Raw genomic sequence first — 14,320 nt, forward strand, 5'->3', positions numbered from 1 at the left:
CTAGCAGTAAGCTAGATCAACATTACATTAACACACTGATCATATTTTAACATTTCATCATGTTGAGCTATATAACATTGATTCGTTTTTTATACATTTGCTCACCTGTCTAATAAAGTACATGCAAGAGTGCCGTCTCGGTCAAGTCCAAGTTAGTCGCGGACGTGGAGCTCTCGGTATCTTGAAAACGTAACGCTGATATTGATCCTCGTTTTATTTCTCCTTTTGTCCCAAAGTCTGCTTGCCATGGTCCATAATGTTTGAAAGAAACAACAACAGCGTGAGCGTGCCGCTAGACGTAACGCAGTTGTCCACGTCTGTTGCCATGGTTACTATGGCAGTACGAGCGGAAACCAGGGATAACGCGGTCCGCGGATATTACGTCATTGACAGGCGACAATGACCAGGGACGAGCCATTATTTAAAATTGGTATTTCTCTGAAATTAAAAACAAATTGGGAACTTTTGGGATATTGTAAGTACACAGCTGCAGGAAATATATCACACTGTGCAAGTGATTTTTGGATATTTTATTACAAAAATCGTACATATTGTACCTTTACGTCCTGCCGCACAAGTCCTGAAAAATGAAGCCAAAACGTTTCGATCGCCCCCCAATGGCTGGATGCACTATAGCTCATAAACCCCACCCTCTTAATGTAATTTAAAGGTGCCGTAAGCGATGTTGGGTGACGTCACTTCTTGTTGACGTTCAAAGTATTGTCAAACAAAACGAAGGCTAGCTCGACCCTCCATCCTCCTCATCCAGTCCCCTCACCCTCCCTTCCGTTCCATGCGCACTAACCCCCACCCCCAAATCATTCTTGTCGGTTATTGGCTGGAACACTGTTTGTTATGTTTCGTGGTCCAGGTTGGACCAGTTTGTTTTTGTTGCCGTTTGTGGAGCCTGGGCTGTCTACAGGGACCGCGTTTTTTTACAGTGTGTTCAGGGGACAGGCAGCTAGCGGATAGTGAGGAGATGTTTGCTGTATGTGACAATAAATGTTTCGGCCTAAAAAACATCTGACATCGCTTAGAGCACCTTTAAGGGATGTGAGACAAACTAAACAATCAAATTACACTTCAAATAAACTTTTTCCAAAGATGATCTCTGCCATTATAGGTCGTTTTTTTTTTTACACTGATGTAAGTTCAAGTGTTAGTTTTTTAAATAAGTTTGGTTTTATTTCGTTATTTGATGCTATAAAAACGGCTGTGACGTCATGATTGACAGCTTCTCTGAGTGAAGTAGTCACTGAGGCACCAACAGACTTTTTTCGTGATTCAGGATGAGATTGGAACTTTAATTTCTACATTTCCATAACGGTTTATTAACCGATCACAAGTTATACAACATTATTAAAAATATAAAATAAAAGCCAATACAAAATATAAATAAATAATACTATAAAATTTTGAAATAACTATCATATTGCTTTTTTTGCTGCATAAAAAAAAGCCATATTGCTTTCAAAACTTCAAATGCTACGTTCATGCCATGTCGTAATTACCGTAAATAAAGCTCTGTATGCTTTTGAATCGCTCTCGCTGTACATTGATGTCATACACCGATCGTTCTGCACAGCGCCACTTCACATTGAACACAGCTTAAATCTGCAGTGGTCAGTTGGTACATTGTCCACGTGGTAGAAGTCATAGCTCTCAGAAAATTACGAGTTTACCTGTTTTTACAGTTCAGATTCGTTACGGTAGTTACGACATGGTGTAAACGCACCTAAAATGGTTTATAAAGTGTCATAAGTGGAGTAATTTGTCAGGGTTAGGGTGATGAATTGAATGAAGATTCAAGCGCAGAGTAGCAATAGGCTTTACTTAAATGAAAAAAAAAAAAAAAAACGAACAAAAAACTACCTCGTGGGGGAAAAACAGACCAACGGAACGGAACTTGGAAAACAGGGCAAGGCAGGACAGGATGCAGTGAGGCTAGACATGAGGGGTAAACACAGCAACACACAATGACGAACTGCCACAGGACTGAAGAGAAAAATCTTTGTTTTAGATTTTTTTTTTACAGCGTAGCCTTATATGACCTTTGAACCTGAAATTGTGTGCATGCCAGCCAATCAGATCAGATCCTCATCATTTTATCTAAGACTGAAACTACCCCAGCTGTAACTACAAAGTTCCTTACACTACTCTGTTTGCATCAAACACATTCTACACCCATTTTGTCATATTCTTTAGGGTCAAGTACTTGAATAAACAGCTGAAGAAAACTGTGGAAGTGAGAAAGAGTGATGTCAGGACTGTTTTACAAAAATGTGAATGGTGTAACAACATCTCACCTCTCTGTCTGCACAGTTCCTGTGATTGGCATAGGCGACACTGGTCTCTTGAGGAGTTCTTTCACCAGGTTGCATTTGTCAGGTCTCAGAGGGCATGCTGGTCTAGCGGTCATAGTATCCACCTGAAAGAGAGCATGACTTTTAATGTGTATATTCTCTCCAGAGAAAGAACATGAGTTTGAAGACAAACCAAGGTCCTCAGAGCCACACCAAACAATCTGTTTTCTCTTTCTCTTCCCCTTATGTTTCTCCATGCAGTTGTATATTGATCTCACAAAAGAGAAAATTCATTTTCCACAGCACAGAAATGTTATTCTTTTATTACAGAAATGTGTGCAGTGAAAACAACACATGCTCTCTATCACTTTCGGTGCGACAAAATACGAGCCACAATTCTATTATGGGAGAGCTGCACCAGATACAATGAAGTATTTTCAAGGGATCTTGAGGCAACAAAGTATATAAAATGCCATAAATAAATTATGGCAGACAATTTTAAGAGCATTAAAAGTTTGATCTCCTTCAGGGGAGGCCGCAAGGGACTTTTTGAAGCAGTAATTATTCATAAAAATGAAATGTCATATTAGTTTGTCCCGGTCTAATTTGATTTCACGTTGATAAATTTTTTCCGCTTCGACAGGATTCGGTGGGACAAATGTGGTGCTCTCCTCACATCATTTTCTCTAATAAAGACACATTTGTTTGAATATACAGATGAGGAGTTCCGAACAATGACAGTAATTAAAACTGTGGAGCCAATCACTGATGTTTAACGATTATGTCTGTTATTGCATCTGATTAGTGATAGAAAAAAAATTAATACATGTTTGAATGGATTGATACACTTCTAAAAAGGTGATTTGAATGTGAAACAATAAGGACAACACCATATTTTTCAGAAAACAGAAAGCTGCTCAGAACAGAATTTTATAATGATGCTACAAATAACCAACTAAATCTAACATAAAATGTTTATGAAAAAAAAAAAAAAAACTTACTTAGTTACACTTTGTGGTTTCTTGTTTGGCTAGCTAAATCATTTGCTTGAACTTACCTTGACTGTTTAAGACTTCAGCAGTGAAAACACTAAATATATATATTTTTTGGAAGAAATCTCTTCTGCTCACCAATGCTGCATTTATTTAATCATGAATACAGTAAAAATAGTAATACTGTGAAATGTTATTACAATATAAAATAACAGAGGCAGCCATTACTGTCTTCACGTTGATCACACGATCATTCTAATATGCTGATTTGGTGCTCAGGTAGCATTTCTTATTATTTTCTATGTTGAAAACAATTGTGCTGATTAATATTGTTTGACAACCATGGTAAATTTTTCAGAATTCTTTGAAAATTATTTGGAAAAAGTTTTTCACTTTTGATCAATTTAATGCGTTTTTTGTTAAATAAAAATATTACTGTATTTTATTTAAACCCCAAACTCTTGAACGGCAATGCTAAAATGGAGCCTTAACAGTGCACTTCATTGACTACGTTTACATGCAGCCAATAACCCGTTCAAAACCGGGATATTAGCAATAACCCGGTCGCGAACGGCCATGTAAACACCGGCAAAAACCCATATATGCTCATATCCCGGATTTTAAAAACCGGGATATTATACCTGGGGTACCCCTTTTCTAACCCGAATTTTTGGTCATGTAAACGCGCATCGGCATAACCCCATAGTGATGTGTGTTCTGCGCATGTTCTATTCGCAAGGAATCTTGGTCTTTTGAGTAGAGAAACTTCTCGGCGCATACAAAAACCCGCGTGCAGTATACCGGAAGTAAACATGGCGAGACGCAGCACAGCATACTTTTGGAGCGAGGTCAGTAACGTTACCAGCACCAAAGCGCAAACAAAGGCGATCGCTATCTGCCCCTAACTATTCATTATCCGCGTGCTGCTGTTGTTGTTGTCTTTGGATACAGGAAGAAGAATCGGAAATGACGCATATTGCGTCTTAAGGTTGTCCGTACGTCCAGACGCTAACCGCGCGTCGCGTTTACATCGGGATATTGCAATTCCATGTATACAGGAGTAACTCTCTCTGCTCACGCATGTAAACGGGTTATCCCTAATGTTTCAGAAACCCGAATAGTGACCTTAACCCGACCATAACCCGAAATTTGGCTGCATGTAAACGTAGTCATTGTTCAAAAGGATACTTGGTTTTTGAGAACATCGCCAAAATAATAATATTAGCAATAAAATAGATAAATAAACTCAGTGTTGATTTGTAATATTTCTCAACTTTGTTACCAGCAGCCCACAAGGTATGTATGGATGAAATGAAGTCTGAATCATCACCTTTCTGATCAGCATAAAGCACCGGAGGACACTTGCATGGACGATTTATTTCAGCTTGTAATTCTCCTTCTGTTTGCCTGTTTTGCAACCACATAGTAAGCTGACTTACTTTCTTTTAAATATTTGACATTTCTAATATATCTTCATACAAGACCTGGTCTGTTTGTTTCCCACGGTGGACCACAGATACTGGCTTACACTAGCACTATCCAAAGCAGATAATGAGGTGAACATGGACCTGCGCTGCATTAAAAGGACACAAAGAGTACGATTGAGACTGAGAGAGACACTGTAGTGTGGGCTGACATGTCCTTTGAGTCCCAGACACACCTTGTTAAGGGTATTAGGATCAACACCGTGATTGATCTACATGTCAGATCGGTAAGTGAAGGCGTGGAGTCAGCTGTCCACAGCTCATTTTCCTCCTGGAGGTCAATTAAGACACGGAGAGGTGAGGAAACCACTAGGATGGGTGCCTTACATTGCATAGACCCTAATATGGAGATCTCAACACACCCACCGCATGCATAAAGATACACAAACCTAGCCTCATTTGATTGCCCAATGTCACTGCATGGGGGAGGGTTCTGTCATGACAGACAGAGTCTTTTCTATAAGGTACACAGAGAAACAAAAGGAGGGGGTGGTGGATAAAAAGATTGATGAATAAAGGTAGAGCTTCATCTTTGACTGGGCTGAAGACTGTCTGTAGTCATTCAGTACTGCCTCATTTCCCTGTAACGCTTTTCTTTTTCATTAGTGGAGCTCGGAGCACACAAGGAGTCAACCGTCTGGATATTCCGACACCCCTACAGCACTCTATTTACCACAGCTCTTCAGTGATGTATCAAGGGGAACGTCTTCCCTGCATTAAATATAGATGCAGTCGGATTAACATATCAGGAGAGAGCATGATTAATGTGAGATTACACTGGATAACGCTGCAGCTTTTTCCGTCACTGTTGGAGTAATGGACTTGATTTGATTCAAATCATCCTTTACCCCATCAACATAAGCAGCCGCTCTTAAGAGAGAGACGGGACATCACTTGACTGCTTTTGTCCGCGCGCACATGATACAAATAATATATGCAAGTTTGAGAACAAACTTACAATAACTTCTCTTGCTTGCCACAGGTCTAGGTTGGCGTTTGTTGTCAAACTTGTGCTGTACTGTTTGTGCTACAAACATAAATGATACTTCAAATCATTTTGTTGAAGAGTGGTGTGCTATACCTTTCTAACTGATCTTACCTATGATTTTCACCTGGCAGGTGATCAATCAAAAGGAAGAAAAATCTAATAAACGTACATTTAAGGAGAGACTGAGACTTTCGGAAGTAAACACTTAAATACTCGAAACACATTAAAAGGCTACATGCTAACCACTGCAGAATTGTGCTGACAGACAAGTACTACTCACAATATCTTAGAAACCATAAATCACATAGCTTGTGAGTACTGAACATTCCTAGCAAACACGCATCTTGCAACCACCCAAAACAAATTAACAACCAAAGCAATCACCCACATCATTGTGTTGACTTTTGCAGTCATGTCCCACTAAAATACAAATCTAGTTTGTTGTGAGTACTGAATATTCCCACCCTGAATGCTCTAGCAATCACATAGCAAAATGCCAACCACTCAAAACTTAAAGGCAAGTACCACTCACACTCACAGCCTACTTCAGAAAATGTAAAAGTCTTGTTTGTTACTTTTGTAAAGCTAAATAAAAATATATGTTTTGATTAAAGTGGCGGTTCAAATCAAAGTACCACATTTTTATTTCAGTATTTTGGAGGACAATAAGCTACCATTCTCACCACAAAAGTACATTTGATATGAACTATGAATGCTATAGATAGACCATGAAAGGTGCGAAATGAACATGACCTATGTTGTGGTGCAAAACCCCCAATAACCTGACCAATCCGTGACCATCTCATTTATTTTAGTTGCTCTCTGCACCTTAAGAGATACATCACAAGTCTACGTGTGCATATCGAATTTCACACCCTCAATAAATTGCTGGGCCAACGTATTGATATTTTCTGGCCTGGTCCTGTTTTGCCTCCTTTCTCCTTGAGAGAGACACCCGCAAAGGGTTAAACCCTCCCCCCTGTTCTGCCCCGTGCCACTGCGTCTCTCTCGCTCCCTCACTGTGTCTCCCTGCATCCATTTGCAAATGATCTCGCTTGTCTGCATATTGTCACTTGCAGCCTGCCCACACATTCATCAACTGTCGGCCGGCTCGCCGCGCACTCCACGCGCCCTCTACACTTAATTGTTCCCACTCTGACCTGGGAGAATAGAGAATGATGTTTCCCTCATTCGTGCCGGTGCAGGGCGAGGAGAATTAACAACTCTTTGGGGATGGTCGAGCTGTGGTATGGTCGGTCAGGCTCTCCCCTCTCCCCCTTCTTTGTGTTTCTGGGGCACGGTCCTACCCTATTACCAGAGATTCACTATCTGCGTGAAGAAATGAGGCAGAAAAGATAGGTGTAGACGCAAGTTAGAGATCTAGTCCAGATATATCTGTGTAGAGAAGAATTCAAACAATAAATACCCTTTTGGCGCCCTTTAATGTGGCATAACAGATCTGTCCTCCTCTTTATTACTTGTCATAGCATCAAATAAACATAAATGAACATCAGAAGGTATGTTGAAAGATACAGTATAGCCAGTACTGTGTGGTATCTGATTACATGTAATCTGGATTACGTAATCAGATAAAAAAAAAATATGTACTTGTAATTAGATTATATTACGTTTTAAAATACTCGTAATCAGTAGTTGCTTTTTTATTGATTACATGATCACATATTCACACAGTATCAGTAAATCATTCATAATTTATTCAATTTAAATTTTTCTTTCTAAAAATGTTCTTTTCTACATTCAGAAAGTCTTCTAGTTTTGTGAAATTGCACAAACCATCCACTAGTCAGGTGGCTTTAATTACATAGAAAATTGAGAGGGCACAATGTATTTGACCACTGGATTTACATAAATCATTTAACTTTTAAGGAGTATTAACTTTGCATATCGAATCAATTCCTGACGAACATTTTAATTATTATTTGAATTATCACAGTAAGTCTTTTAATTGTGTATTGCTTTGGAGAGGCATTTTCTTTCAAAAACATTTTTATTATATTTTTTATTATTTTAAAACTATTTCATTTCATTTCACATTTTTATGATTTTATTAATTATTAGCTTTTAAAGGGGACATATCATGAAAATCTGACTTTTATTGTTTTTAGCCTAAATCGGGTCCCTGGTGCATCTACCAACCCAGAAAATGTGAAAAGTGACAGCCCAGTAACTTTTGGTAAGCCTTTCTCTGCAAGTATGTCAAAAAATTGATTTCGCTCCCCTTCTGATGCAAGTTAGGAAGGGTATCTTATTATAATATTACGGCCCCTTAACTGCACGTTTCCACCCACGGCGCCGCCATTTGTTTTCGCACGCGACAACAGTGTAACCAGATCTAACAAAACAATCAAAATATCCAAGCTGTTCTGTCCTTGGCTGCACAGACGAGCACACAACACTTTTTGACCAAACATGTCACAGCTGTCTTATAAAGACCACAGGGAACTGTTTCAATTTGTGTAGTTTTGCAAGTCGATGAGATGAATCAATGTAATGTTAACTCCACAAAAACTCCACAAAATGTATCCACTAACCATTCAGAAACGTCCAGGTGCAGTGTAAAAATCGCTACTGTTTCCGCCACTGGTTATTTCTGAGATTTTTAATGAGTGAGATTATTCGCGTGTTTTGCCGAGTATCCGAAACTTGTGTAAAGATCGGCCGTCTTCTGAACTGAGGCGGGCGCAGCAGCTCATTTGCATTTAAAGGGACACACACACAAATTTATATTATATATATATATATATTTTTTTTTGCTCACACCCAAAAAGGAGCAAATTTGACAAGCTATAATAAATTATCTGGGGGGTATTTTGAGCTGAAATTTCACATACACTTTCTGGGGACACAATAGACTTATTACATCTTGTGAAAAGGGGCATAATATGTCACTCAGAAACCCCCAGCAGTTCTTTCATGAACCACAGTTCGTAATGTGATGTTTAATGCACTTTATGTTGTTGATAACAAATAATGGAATATATTTTCTTTCTCTTTGTACTTTTATTTTATCATGGTACAATATTATCCTATTCAATTCAATGTGATAAATGCGTTGGGTCAAAACTAATCTAAAAGTAATCAAAAAGTAGTCAGACTACATTACCTAAAATGTGTAATTTAGATACATTACAAACTACAATTTTTAACATACTGTAATTTGGAATCAGTAACAGACTACAATTTTTAAGTTATCTACCCTGCATTGAGTGTAGCTTAAATGGTTAGTTCACCCAAAAATTGTCATTTCTTCATACCCGAATGTCCTTCCAAACCCGCAAAACCTTTGTTCCTCTTCAGAACAGAAATTAAGATATTTTTTATGAAATCCGAGAGGTTTCTGAACCAGCCGGCAGCAATGCCATTGCAACTTTTAAGGCCCAGAAAGGTAGTAAAGACATGATTGTTAAAATAGTTTTTATTTTATTTCATGGTTCTATGTCAGAACGCCGGCTCATTATTTAATGAAATGTCTCATGTAATCCTTCAATGAGTGTTTCGAACATGGAAAAACGTGAATAAAACAGCTTGTGAACAATGTCACGTAAAGCTATTCAATGACCATATAGCATGTTAGTTAGCTAGAAAACTGAAAATAAATGCACTAATAACATATTTATTACTGTTTTACTCTTAAATCATTAAAAAATATATAACGTTATTATAAAAACTGCATCATATTAATTGTAAAATAATGATTTGTTAATTTTAACCTTTAATAATAATACTGGTTGACAGGTTTCCCTGTAGAAAATGTTGAGAATCTTGCCAAACAGACATCTTTGATCACTGCAATGTGTCTTGCTGTTTTTTAACATCTCATGTTACAAGCGGCAGATTTTAAAAAAGCGGTTAAAAGTTTTTTTTTGTTTTTTTTAAATGTATCAAATAACAATTGCATTTAGTTTTATTCTGTTGCACTGCATCTAGTGGTTTCAATCGCTGATGTCTGAACGCCCCTCAAGTTCTTCACCCACCCAAATATATAATGCTTTAACTTATTTAATACTTAGTAATCACACTGCAGGACAGAGTCGCTCCACAAAACATAATTGGGAATATGTAAATCAATGACAAATTCAAGATATTTTTAACTAAGTATACCAATTAAATCATTTTGAAATGGTATTTGACAAAATAATTTAATAATTATAAGGGGAAAATCGATGTTCATTGCTGTCCAACTAAATGAATAAATAAATATAAGGCAATAAAAAACGACTCGCCTTTTTCATTGAGGACAGTAAAATTGCATGTCACGTCAACTGTCCATCTAAATATATAACCATCATCTCCCGGTGGGGCCCCCAGCTCTGTTCCAGTGGCGAGAGGTCAGTCTGCGTATGCATGTCACAGGCGAGCACTTCGGGAACGAGCCGGCACTGGGAACGTCACACACAATGGATTTATAGCTTCTTATCTGCATGCCATTTGCATTTGCGAGGAGATCTGCAGCACGGGCCCATTTTCTCCGTCTGGATATAGCGGAGCGGCCTCCACCGGTGCCCAGGGGCTCCTCAATGCATCACTCTCTCCCTCCTTCGGCTGCTAAACATTCCCACTGCATTAGCTAAGACAAGACATCAATTATACATGCCGTGGTTTCACTGTTGCAAAATACTATTTCCAGTTGGCTTAAATAGGATTAAAAATTAAATATTGCTTGCTGAAAAGGAATATGAAATCAGCTTGAACTTCTGCTACTTTCAAGCAGGACGTTTGGGGCCAGTGTAGAGCAAAGGGCTTGTTTTGGGCGAGCTTCATGCGTGTGTTGTCCATGTGATGGCAAAAAGGGAAGACTTTTAATTAGCTGTTTTTGGTCTAGCAAATATTTACCCAAGCATCTCACAAACAAGTGCTTTTAAAAATTTGATTTAAAGAAGGCCTAACAGATGGTGAACCAGGCACTGGCTCATAACTCAACTCATAGCCGAGTTTCAGTGTGACCACAGGGTACCATTGCATATGTTAACTCAGAGGAAAAGATGCTAATATTGGTATCAGTTCAGCCATTAAAATCTTAAACAGTATATTCAGAGCTACAGCACGAGGAATCTTTGAAACTACTTCGCTTAGGGAAAAAGTGCATACCCACCACCAAATGTTCTCCACACTTCTCTTCATGGACTCAACCACTTGAGAACCAACCACTCCGCATGTCAGTTCCTTAAAGAGCGATGGTCGACAGTGGTATGGGCCGGTCACGCCAGGCCAGGCCGGATGGAGCATCCCCAGACGTTGAATAGCTACTTCCATTATGAGCATCATCTGCTTTAAGGGCACACTTGCTCCAAGGAAAGAGCAATCTGGCAGTCATCTTAGACATTCAAGAGTTTTATGTATTTCTCCCTTTTTTCCATGCAAATACTAACTTTAAAGGCGATTTACTAGCCCATCTCAGCCTAATTTGCAAAGTCAACTATGAGGAAGTAGTTTGAGAGGCGTTGATTCCTTTGGTTTGGGGCAGGAATATCAATCCGACCAATGCAGACTATTTGTTTTCGCTTATTTGAAAACAGTAACATTTTCATTTGGTGGCTCTAGTGATGGAGAAATAATACTTCAGCTTTAAAGTCAACATGAGATCAAAATGTACTATTTATTGTTATAAAGTCAGAAGTGGCGGTCATCTTTTTGTGACGTTTATCCGAGTGAAACAGCTTCTCGAATTTAATGTACGTTTATTTGTCTTGTTGTGAATGATTTATTAGGTTAACGTTTAAAAAGTTTGTCTTTGTAGTCTTTTATCAAAGTATAATACTTGCTTTTGGCTCTAAAATTACTTTCCTTTTCTGATAAAATCTTATTATATAACCACCTGTCATATAAAGACCACTTTTCACAATCCAATCAATTACCAATAGATAAAATCCTTCAACAGTTTTTTTGTTGTTGTTGTTGATGATGAGAAACCCAACTTTAAATGCTGTGCATTACAGGCCACTACAGAGATAAGGGTAACATGTCCAGACTCTTGAAAAACAAAGCTCTTTATACAGTTGCTCAAAGCAAGTAGCTGTTATTCTGGGAGGCAAGACATTAGCCATTTAAATTGAGCTGCATGCATCTAACATTACTATGACCGCCCTAATAAAATTTACTTGTTTAACATGCACTAGGCTCTGTGGTCAGAAGAAGCCGCAGCTATACAAGAAGTTAAACTTCACTTCAGAGGACAAAGAAAAAATATAACAACAGTGACCACTTTAAAGGGTGGGAGAACACAAGACAGTTTCTCTGTGATTGTTAAAGGGCACTTTATAAATACGACCGTTAACACTTTCCAGCCATGCGTCACCTTAACTAAGCCTGAGCTGAGAAACCACAGACCGGAAGTCATGCAGACTGAAGTATTCTCATACAAGAACAAAATTGCTTTCTCTCACCTGCGCCGCCTTCGCCTCAACTGGAGACTATTTCCCACCACCGTCTCATACCTAAACTGTTTGAAGAAGCAGCTTAACGCTTAAAATACAAATAAGGGGATCTTTCCCACGGGTAGAGAAGTACAAGGTACCAATAATCCTCAATTCAAGTCAGGCGGTGCGTGAACAAACTGTAGAGCTGCTCTTCTCAAGAAACACGCTAGTTGACAAAGCAACGAGACCGCAGACATTGGTTTAGCATTAGAAGACCTGAATAGCTGAAGAGTCAGATCTCACTGCATGCAGAAAGCTTTTATGAGACAACTTTTCCAATGTGCATTAACTGCTGGGAACTCTAACACAATTTTACCCACAGTCTTATAAAACAATGGTGTTAGAAACCAACCAGTGTTGTAGTTGAGACCAGCTGATTCGAGTTCAGGCATAGACTTGAGTAGGTTGAGTCATTGAGTCAAACCGAGACTTAAAGAGGGTCAAGTCTGAGTCAAGACAGAGTCCAAATGACCATAAAAATACGGTCATGGAGTGGACACCAGGCGTACAACACTGTTATCAAAGGCCCCTTAAGATGCGTTTTGGTCGATCGGATCACAAGTAGACGAGGGAGACACATTCCCTTTTACACCTGGTGTTTTATTCCGTCTCTTGTCCACTTACGCCCTCTTATGTCCTGATTTCTTCAAAGGGAGGGTAAATCTATGGGCTTTATCAGATCTTTCGATCTAATGGACGAAATAAGCTTGCGCAATTTACATATGAATCAGATCGGAGACAGCGTTTTAGACCCTGTTTATACCTGTATTTAGTGTCGCCCACTTGTGATCGGATCAACCAACACACATCTTAATACATCACTCAAAATCAATTGTGACATTGGTCATGTGACTGTTTACAGCTGATCGGTTGTTTTTGCTTCCACTGGAGAACTTGAACATCTATTCTTAGATGAACTTGTGGCGTTCATGCACCTTGAGCGCTGTTGTCAAAAAAAGCAAGTTGAAGTCCCAGAAGTTCATTTGAATTGAATTACACTTAACTCAACTTTCACTGGTAGTCTCAAACTTTGGACCTCATTGTAGATGGTTTTCTGAAAACAATAGTTTTCCCATGTCATCAGGCTGTAAAACCCTTTCTGGAACATTTATTTTTAAGCATGCAACTTAAAAAGACATCTCTTCATGTCAACAGTACCGGTCGGGCCTCCACCACTTAACGCGCATGTAAATGTGACCTCGCAACCTTGGAAGAAAGCCCCCCTCTCTCAAGTATGGCACATATATTGGTAAATACTTGCATGACAATGGGCCCTCCGCACAGGGCCTGACGGCATTCTATATTAATAGAAGCGCTGTATATTATTCATAGGCAGAATTACTTTGGTGGCATGGTCCCAGGCCAAAGGGAGCTTCATGCACTTCTGCTCTCAGCCCTGACAAGAGGAATACTAACAATACCGGACATGTGCAGGGCTGCCCGAGTTTACCACTGCCCACACTATCGTCCATTATAATAATCTATTCAAGGATTAAAGGGGTTTTATCTTGAAGCCCATGAATAATGAATGTGGAATTTCAAAATTTAATTGCCCCGAATTAAATGATTCAAGATAATGTTTCTTTTATAAATTTGTAATGGGGCTTGGGGGGCAAAGAATGAAAAAAATACATTAAATAAAACCTTTTTTTCCCCCTTCAAATCAAACGAAGAATGAAAGGACAATGGACGAGTGCCCTTATGTCTCTTAATGGATTTTTTTTTTTTAAAGGCCCTCTTAAAAGACAGATAGACAGGTCAGAGATTTGAAGAAAAGCACTCCACCTTATTTGATTCAGGTGAAAAATGCACACAACTTTAATCTTGGACTTGTCATTGTAGACAGACTCTAATGGCTTTTACCTATATAGTCATACTGATGTACTAGGAGTCAGTGCAATCCACTATGTATCTTCTTTATGGCTAGATCATGTTAAAGATTTGAGAATAAGTGTATTAAAGCTGTTAGCTTTCCAAAGCTAAAAATCTATATACAGAAGCAGCAAGAACAAGTGGAAGGTTTCCATACACTCAAACATCTTTCAACGAAAACAAACCATTCTGAACAGTATATTGAACAGTGCTGTTTATGGGCAGAACACATTAAAAGTAATGC

This window comes from Rhinichthys klamathensis, unplaced genomic scaffold, assembly GCF_029890125.1.
Source record: "Rhinichthys klamathensis goyatoka isolate OS25496 unplaced genomic scaffold, OSU_Roscu_1.1 h1tg000412l_1, whole genome shotgun sequence".
Taxonomy (NCBI): Eukaryota; Metazoa; Chordata; class Actinopteri; order Cypriniformes; family Leuciscidae; genus Rhinichthys; species Rhinichthys klamathensis.